This window comes from Triticum dicoccoides, chromosome 6A, assembly GCF_002162155.2.
Source record: "Triticum dicoccoides isolate Atlit2015 ecotype Zavitan chromosome 6A, WEW_v2.0, whole genome shotgun sequence".
In the NCBI taxonomy this organism is placed as follows: Eukaryota; Viridiplantae; Streptophyta; class Magnoliopsida; order Poales; family Poaceae; genus Triticum; species Triticum dicoccoides.
In genome coordinates this window covers 180,406,798-180,414,917 of record NC_041390.1, presented here as the reverse complement: position 1 = coordinate 180,414,917, position 8,120 = coordinate 180,406,798, and the positions used below count along the sequence as shown (strand labels likewise).

At 43.7% G+C, this 8,120-nt stretch overlaps 1 pseudogene; it reads right to left on the bottom strand.

Annotated features, from left to right (window-relative positions):
* Positions 1–5,351: 5,351 nt before the first annotated feature.
* On the bottom strand, positions 5,352–6,231 carry LOC119318976 (annotated as a pseudogene).
* Between the last annotated feature and the right edge of the window lie 1,889 nt (positions 6,232–8,120).

Sequence of the window (8,120 nt, the reverse complement as noted above, 5' to 3'; positions counted from 1 at the left end):
GCCACTGCTTGAGGAGGAGGAAGAAGTGGAGGTTTGATTTTGATCTCGATTTTGACTGAATGGATATTTTTTTTGTCAGACTATCATGTAATATGTAATAGTTGGCCTCGTAAGGCCTCATTCGGTTTGAAGAAAACCAAAACACATGATTTAGGAATAGCACAAGAAGTTGATAGGATGGCACTTGCCATCATAAGGAATTGTTTTGCCTCGTTTCTACGCATAAAATGAGATTTGAATGGATCTATAGATTCATTCAAAAACATTTTCCGATAAATGAAATATATTAATATTCCTTCAAAAACATAGGAAATGAATAGTATTCCTATGAAATTCCAGTACGCGTTTCCTACAAACCGAATTGATCTATAAATTTTTTTCCTCTTGAATCCTTGTTCCTATGCTTTTCTGGTAAAAATCCTTCAAACCGAGTGAGGCCTAAACATACTCCTTGATGGATGTTTGAACCTTTATAATTCTCACATCTCATAAAATCTCGCAAGGAAAAAAAATAGCCTGTACCATTGCGTTGCTTAAAAAAAGTAGTGGGTGTATCTGCAGCTGTATATCCTGCCAACCGATCTCCTCGTCGGAATAGAAACATACAGTACCTTGGTTAAATATAATCTTCCCCATCTACAAAACTCCATCTTTACAGGCGCTGTATTGCAAAATTAACAAGGCAAGAAGAGCAAAGCAAGGCCAGGGGAGCTGTCGTTAGCGCTGACGCACGCCATTGCCGCGTTTGTGCGCATTGACGCCGGATAGAGATATCCACTGCTTCACCGTTAATCCGGAAAGCAGGCATGCAGACAGCGACGACCATTCCTCCCTCCGGACAGAAGCTGCTTATATTCCTCGGCGTACACTGACCAGTGACAGCGACTCGTCCGGTCAATGGATCGCATCCGTGCGCCCCAAACAACCGCCACGGGCTTCATTTTCCTGCACGCGCCGGCGCCGCGGCTTCGCCAGCGCTTCCATCGCCAGCTACGACGGGACAAAGAGAAAACAGAGAATGTTCCGAGGGAACAGCGTGGAAGCGGCGGAGATGAGACTGGCCGGCCGTGGCAGGGCGACTACTGTTCAACGTCTCTGGCCCGACAAGCAGGTAAGAGGTTGGTGTCTCTGCGGAGATCGAGAAAATTAAATATTTGCCATTTTCAATACATGGTTTTTTAAAATTGCCACTTTTAAAATGGGCTTCGCAATATTGCTACTTTGCTCGTTCGCTCCTTGATTACTACGCCACTTTCCTTTTTTTAGTGATTTTTTTTCTTTTTCCATTTATAAGCACGGGAAAAGACCAAACTGCCCCTGATTCTATGTATACAATATACTACGTACTGAGATCTGATTATCTGCATTTGGTATTCTTGTTCGAGCAGAGGAGAGAACGAACCACACAATGCAGTAGAATCTATACTCAGATGTGGCCTACATCCTTCCAAAAAGCGACCTTTACAATACAGGTCATAGAGATACAAAAATTAAATAATGAATGAAGGTTATATAGTTAGCCATATTTCACTTTTACAATACATTTATCATCCTGTAGGCTGCCAACAATCCTTTAAGGACAATCCTCACTTGACTTGCAGAACTCTCTAAATCTCTTTTTATCCGACTTCTCCATGCCTATATCAAACTCCTCATTGATGGCAAATTGCCTCACTGCTAACCTAAATTCCTTCATTGATGGATACATTGTGCCAAGGTTCATTTTTGGGTGGTCCTTATCATATGTAATCACTATCTCATTTGGTATGACATCACTAACAAGAATGGTAGCACCATCATTATCACTGCCCTGCTCAACCATTCTACGACCCTTTGGTTCACTTTTATCTTTTTTCTCTTCTTCATCCTACAAGCCCAAAATTTCACATAACCGATCCTCATTCAGTAGTTCAATTCTACCTTCTTCATCATGTGTCTCCACTATTTGCAAGTTATCCCAATCGACTTCTGAAATTCACGTTGCCTCAACCTGTAACGATGGATCCTCAGTACTACTCCCCAACGCGACCTCTGGGTCATGCCTACTTGAAACAATTAAGAAAACATGAACACAAGTTTGGGTTAGCGGTCATAAACATGTCAAAAGTCACGATCAGATTTTTACAAAGCATATATGTAGTCATGGGTTCAAGTCCTGGAAACAGCCTCTTACAGAAATGTAGGGAAAGGCTGCGTACTATAGACCCAAAGTGGTCGGACCCTTCCCTGGACCCTGCGCAAGCGGGAGCTACATGCACCAGGTTGCCCTTTTTATATATGTAGCTGAACATAAATTCCTCCAGATTGTTTACTATTTCCCTTCTTCATTGATGCATGATGATTCGAAAATTCTACTATTTCAAAATTCTACTGCCTTTACAATTAGGATAACTTTTACCTCTCATTATGATTTCAGGAAGAAATAAGTCTTTCAAGGTTCGGCTCTGTTGAACTAGTGGTTGTGACGACTCTGCTGTTTCTACTTTAGTGAATACACATCACTTTCTTTTTTGCATTCTTACTATATCTAGTACTGCTCCCAGAATTAGATGCCAGATAACAACGACCTTTCCCATCCTTTCTTGATTTAGATACAGGCTATCAGAATTAGATGTGAACTGTGGATGTAGGCTATCGTTTCACCTAGCAAGGAGCAGTTTAGGAATCACGATTGTAGTTTCCCCAGATTCCATACTCACATGATGCAGTGCTTTGTTAACGAGCCATGCAAGGATAGATCAATCACTACAGATTTTTGAACAGAACAAAGTAAGGCTCAATACGATACCATCCAGAATCCATGAACACGGCGACGAGAACGGCGACACACGGCGTTGACGAGATAGGCGGCACGCAACGTCTAAGCCATCTGCGGCACTCTGCCGTCGAGAAGAATCAGGGGCAACACAAACGATATTCTTGGCGGCCGGTGCGCTGCTCTCGTATCAATTAGTATCAATTAGAACGTGGATACTACGTACGTGTATAAAATCAGGGGCAGTTTGGCCTTTTCCCATGCTTATGAATGGAAAAGGAAAAAGGAAAATCACTAAAAGGAGGGAAGTGGTATGGTAATTAAGGAGCCAACGAGCAAAGTGGCAATTTTGTGAAGCCCATCTTGGAAGTGGCAATTTTGATAAGCCATGTATTGAAAGTGGCAAATATCCAATTTTCTCGCGGAGATCTGAGTTGTCGTGGTCGCTTCGTTGCTTTTCTCGATCGGTCCACCAGTCGTGGATGCTCAGGGCAGTGTTACGCATGACTGCTAAAGAAAGAATTTTAATTGCCAATCATGCCTGGCTCATTCCGGTTTTACTGGCTGGACGATTCCATGTGATTTATCAGATTTTGTCGTCAATTTTTCTTGTTGATTTTCTTGTTTCCTACAGGCGGGGAAATGGTTTGGTTGCCATCCGGAGGACTTTGGCTGCAAATGCAACTCAGAGCATGCTTGGATACGTTTTAGTCCCATGACTAAAAGTAGTGGGACTAAAACTTGCTAGTCTCACCCATGCTTGGATCCAAATACTAAAGAGACTAAAATCTAGTTATTGAGCATTTATTATCCGCCAAACCCTCCAATCCAGAACTAAGGAGAGAAATTAAATGAGGAGAGAGAGAGCTAATACATATTTTAGTAGGTTTCCCATGACTAAAAGATTTTAGCCTCAAGACTAGTCCTAGCCTCTCTTTAGTCAGGGGTGCTTGGAACTTTAGCCTCTAAAAGAGACTATTTTTAGTCTAAAAATAGTCCCTTGTATCCAAGCACCCTCTCACTCTCCAACTTAATTAGGTGTGTCTTAACTGACTGACGTCAGATCCCTCACATTAGTAATTATCACAGATAGAAGAAGGGAAGAGTCAACAACATACCACATCTTTTGTAAATGCTGTTGCAACAAACAGTATAGCAGACTGAGTTATTATTATGTCTGTTTTTGCAGTGAGCCGTGTACTCGACTCCACTTAATAAACTCTAAAGATACGCTCAATGGAGACGACGGGGCCAGGACCAAAACGCCCCTGCATCAGTATCTAAGCTACTCCGTCAGTCAGTATTTAGCAGGGCAGCGCCGGGGTGTATCAGATTCGGAGATAGCAGGGCCGATTGATCTTGGGACGTGCGTAACTGAGCCGACGACTGACGACACAGCAGCGATTCTGGGTTCTCGTCGTTGCCCGACCCGCCTGCTAATAATTCTTGACCCCGCGGCCGGCTTCCTTGCTGCTTCTCGTGTCGCCGTCGGGTCCTCGGCCGGCGTCTCTCGGGCGTATTGATTTGAAAATTCTAGGTCTCCTTTGATTTAGAGGAATTTCATAGAAATTCTAGAGGATAGGATTTTTATAGGATTTTTTCCTTTAGAGCCTTTTGGTTCATACGAATGGATTTCTATTTTTACATAGGATTGGTTTCTATCCTTCACATTTCATAGAAAAATAAAAAAGAGTCTAGACTCAATGAAAATTTTTTTTTGGTGTCAACCAAACGACATCTTCCTTCCTATTCCTACTTATAGGATTTGAGATACATGTCATCTCATTTCCTACAAAATTTTTATTCGTATGATAATCCTATTCTATGAACCAAAAGAGACCCTAAAGTATAACGCGACTACGTGCGTGCGGTTGAATAGTTTATCCAAAATAAAAAGAAGCCGTCGGTTGACTTGAATAGTCATCTTGTAGTGATCTTAAAGTTCTTATATTCGTTTACATATGGAGTACAGTAAATAGAGTTTGATTCCTCATAATTTTATACTTTCTTGGTCTGAAATTAGTTAACATTCAAATGAATTTTTTTTGCGGGGTGCTCCTTTCTGCTATTTAGCTGTCGCTGTGGTGCTGTCTGATCGATACATCAAACTATTAACCCGCAAAAAAAAAGAAAAAAGAACCCATGGTGTTTTAGAACTTGGAGTCATACATTTAGAGACAGTTCGGTCAGACATTTTGACTACTTCCATCGTAGCATATAAAGCAGGAAAAAAAATACCATACATATTTTGCGCAAATAAACAAAACACTATACAGATTATAAGTACTCCCTCCTTTCATCTATATAGGGCCTAATGCGTTTTTTAAGGTTAACTTTAATCAAATTTTAGAGCAATAATATATGACATGCAACTTACACAAAGCGTACGGTCAAATTCGTATGTAAAAGGAGCTTCCTATGATATAATTTTCACATTATACATACACAAAGCATACGATCAAATTCGTATGTGAAAGGAGCTTCCTATGATATAATTTTCACATTATACATCTTATGTACTATTAATTTTGTCAATAATCAAAGGCGATCTTAAAAACACATTAAATCCTATATAAGTGGAATGAGGGAGTAGATAAGAACTCAAGAATCAGTTTTTGGCATTCCTGGTAGTTTTGCATCTAGCATTGTACTATACACACTGGGAGATATTTACAGTCTATTTCCCAATTTGTTTGTTCTTTCCCGCCTAAATCTACAAAAATCAATTTAATACTATTGGCCTAGGCCGTTTGGCCTCAGGAATTAAGAATGGTTCCAAAATTGAAGGAACAAAAAAAATGAACAACACTATCTTTCTCTTGTAGAAATGCTCGAGTCAATCAGCAGCCTCCTGGATGATGCTCAGAGCCCGCTTCAGCCTCAGCCGCGACCGCGGGGCGAGCTTCCCGTTGCTCTTCTTCGCCGGACTCACCGACACCGCGAACTCCCCGAGCGTCCGCTCGTTAAGCTTCTCGTTGAACATGACGTCCTCGCGGTCTTCCACCTGATCCTCGTGCACCGGCACGACGCGCAGGTTCTTGGTCTTGCCGCCGCGCCGCTCAGGCCTCTTGGCGGCGATCGCGGCACTCGCCCGCACGGCGAGCGCGGCCATGTCGGCGCTCGAGAGCGGCCGCCCCAGCTCCGCGGCAGGGAGCAGGAAGTATATTTGTCCCGGCCGGAGGAGCTCGTCGGAGGCCAGCGCCGGTGGGGGCTCGTTGAAGTAGAGCGCGTCGGAGTTGCACACGAAGAAGGAGGCGGCCTCGCCGGAGAGAACGTCGGAGACGGCGACTCGGGGGGGAGCTCCTTCAGCGAGCCGTCGGCGGCGATGACCCTGACCGGCCCCGGATGGTGTGGCTGCTGCGAGAGGGTGCATCGGTGGGTGGAAAAGCAGGAAACCTTGGCGCCCATGGAATCTTTGCAGGTGTGCTGTGCGTGGAAGTGTGAGACTGAGATTTTTCTGTCGAGTTCGTTGGAGCTTTGGATGTTGGATGTGGAGATGGAAAGGAGGTGAATGTATATATAGAGGTGGGTGGTGAGCATCGGAGAAGACATTAAAAATAATAATCAGAGAAGCGATAGAAAGGAGACTACACTTCCCACTTCAGTCCCTTCTTTCTTGTCCAATTGTGAACATACACATGCACTGCTTGAAAATTCATATATTTGTGTAGAGTTTTTTTTTAACTTGCCGAGTTGCCGTAGAATATTCAATTAAGAGTCTGGACTCATCTACGTCTTATGAACAGTAAATTTAAAAAAAAATTCAAAAAATCTGATTTTTTTTAATGAAAGATATTTTAGTACTTGAGAAGCATGCCAAATTTCAAAGGAAAACGTTTACAATCGGTGAGCTGGTCGAGTGTTCGGCTGGTCGCATGCACTCGCCCTCGCTTCCACGTGTTATGCGCGTCACCGCTCACCATCACACACTCCCATCCTTATCTCGCTGCTCTCTCTTATCGCCCCACTGCAGAAATTCCCCATCTTCGTTCTTCTCGTCCGGCTCATACCCTCCGGTTGGCCAGGCCAACGTGGCGGCGACAGCGGCAGCCTCGGCATCGGCCGAGGCCTTCTTCTTGGTGGCTTCGTCGTCAGCCATGGAGTTGATGCAGGGAAAGTAGTGGAAGCAGAGGCGGACGGAGACGGGGACAAGTCGGGAGCAGTCGCATCGAGTGAAGGAAATATGCCCAAGAGGTAATAATAAAGTTATTATTTATTTCCTTATAATCATGATAAATGTTTATTATTCATGCTAGAATTGTATTAACCGGAAACATAATACATGTGTGAATACATAGACAAACAAAGTGTCACTAGTATGCCTCTATTTGACTAGCTCGTTAACCAAAGATGGTTATGTTTCCTAACCATGAACAGCGAGTTGTTATTTGATTAACGAGGTCACATCATTAGTTGAATGATCTGATTGACATGACCCATTCCATTAGCTTAGCACCCGATCGTTTAGTATGTTGCTATTGCTTTCTTCATGACTTATACATGTTCCTATAACTATGAGATTATGCAACTCCCGTTTGCCGGAGGAACACTTAGGGTGCTACCAAACGTCACAACGTAACTGGGTGATTATAAAGGAGCATTACAGGTGTTTCCAAAGGTAGATGTTGGGTTGGCATATTTCGAGATTAGGTTTTGTCACTCCGATTGTCGGAGAGGTATCTCTGGGCCCTCTCGGTAATGCACATCACTTAAGCCTTGCAAGCATTGCAACTAAATGAGTTAGTTGCGGGATGATGTATTACAGAACGAGTAAAGAGACTTGCCGGTAACGAGATTGAACTAGGTACTGGAATACCGACGATCGAATCTCGGGCAAGTAATATACCGATGACAAAGGGACCAAGGTATGTTGTTATGCGGTCTGACCGATAAAGATCTTCATAGAATATGTAGGAGCCAATATGGGCATCCAGGTCCCGCTATTGGTTATTGACCGAAGACGTGTCTCGGTCATGTCTACATTGTTCTCGAACCCGTAGGGTCCGCACGCTTAAGGTTACGATGACAGTTATATTATGAGTTTATGCATTTTGATGTACCGAAGGTTGTTCGGAGTCCCGGATGTGATCACGGACATGACGAGGAGTCTCGAAATGGTCGAGACATAAAGATTGATATATTGGAAGCCTATGTTTGGATATCGGAAGTGTTCCGGGTGAAACCGGGATTTTACCGGAGTACCGGGAAGGTTACCGGAACCCCCCGGGAGCTAAATGGGCCATGATGGGCCTTAGTGGAAAAGAGAAGAGGCAGCCCTACATGGGCTGCGCGCCTCCCCCTTCCCCTAGTCCTATTAGGACTAGGAGAGGTGGTCGGCCCCCTCTCTCTCTTTTCCCCCTCCGCG